General features: G+C 52.2%; 1 protein-coding gene across 1 annotated transcript in view; it reads right to left on the reverse strand.

The window, feature by feature from the left end:
• CCDC30 (coiled-coil domain containing 30) overlaps positions 1–697 on the reverse strand; it is a 146,391-nt gene that overhangs the window by 18,651 nt on the left and 127,043 nt on the right.

A 697-nucleotide genomic window follows, 5' to 3' on the forward strand; every position in this document is an offset into this window, starting at 1 on the left:
TGAGCCCGTGGCTAAGTAGTTTGAATTGGGGTGGAACTTGACGCAGTCCACGTCTGCCAGGTGCCCGGCAAAGATTTGCAGTGGGTACGTCCGATCAAATGACCACAGCCGGGCTGTGCGGTCGTGCGACCCGCTGGCGAAGTACAGGCTGTGCGGGCTGATGTCCAGGTCCCACACGGGGTAGGCGTGGCCCTGGTACAGCCCGGTGTTGGTGAAGCTGCCCAGGTCCCAGTACCTGATGGACATGTCTTCAGAGCAGGAGAGCAGCCCCGAGCTGTCCGCGAGGAACCTGGTGCTGTACACTGGCCCACAGTGTCCCCGCAGGACCTTCATCTCTGTGCCTAAGTTGTCGTCCTCGTCATCCTGGGGGTAGTGGGGACACACACAAGAGAAGAGAGTTTAGCGGTCTGCCATGGAAAACAAAATGTCCAGAAACAAAGAGACCTGCTTGGGAAATAGCATCTACCCAGTAAATGGCTCTGTCCTTCAGGGCGACCCCAGGATAGCACCTTGTAATTGCAGAACTGAATAAAAAGTCTCCTACAACTTACAAATTTGCTTTCTTTAAATTCACCTTGCAGCTAACACTATAGCGAGGCTACCACTGCAGAGTAATGACCGTGGACCTTTCTCTTATGCTGAGGACAGACTTCAAAAGTCAATCACTCGAAAAACTTTATTTTTGATTTTATGTTCT

Source organism: Bison bison, unplaced genomic scaffold (assembly GCF_000754665.1).
Source record: "Bison bison bison isolate TAMUID 2011002044 unplaced genomic scaffold, Bison_UMD1.0 scf7180017864484, whole genome shotgun sequence".
Taxonomy (NCBI): Eukaryota; Metazoa; Chordata; class Mammalia; order Artiodactyla; family Bovidae; genus Bison; species Bison bison.